Raw genomic sequence first — 482 nt, forward strand, 5'->3', positions numbered from 1 at the left:
AAGAGAGAGGGTCCACTCTGTAGCCCAGGCTGGAGTGCAAAGACACAATCATGGCTCACTGAAGCCTCAGCCTCCTGGGCTCAAGTGATCCTCCTGCCTCAGCCTCCTTACTAGCTGGGATTACAGGCACATGCCACCATGCCCAGCTGATTTTTTATTATGTGGAGAGACAGGGTCTCACCATGTTACCCAGGCTGGTCTCAAACTCCTGGCTTCAAGTGATTCTCTAGCCTCAGCCTCCCAAAGTATTAGGATTACAGGCGTGAGCCAGCATGCCCAGCCCTAGAGGGGGCATTCTAAGTGAGATCGTCCCGTGCCAAGGTCCTCTGCCACTTCTAACCTCAATTCCCAGTTCCCAGAGTGAGTATGAAACCCGACTCTGCCATTTCCCTGCTGTGTGACCTTGGATACATTCCTAAACCTCTCCAAGCTTCATATCTTTCTCTGTAAAATGAAAATAATAGTCCTGGCGCAGTGGCTCA

The sequence above is a fragment of the Colobus angolensis genome, unplaced genomic scaffold (genome assembly GCF_000951035.1).
Source record: "Colobus angolensis palliatus isolate OR3802 unplaced genomic scaffold, Cang.pa_1.0 Scaffold60, whole genome shotgun sequence".
In the NCBI taxonomy this organism is placed as follows: Eukaryota; Metazoa; Chordata; class Mammalia; order Primates; family Cercopithecidae; genus Colobus; species Colobus angolensis.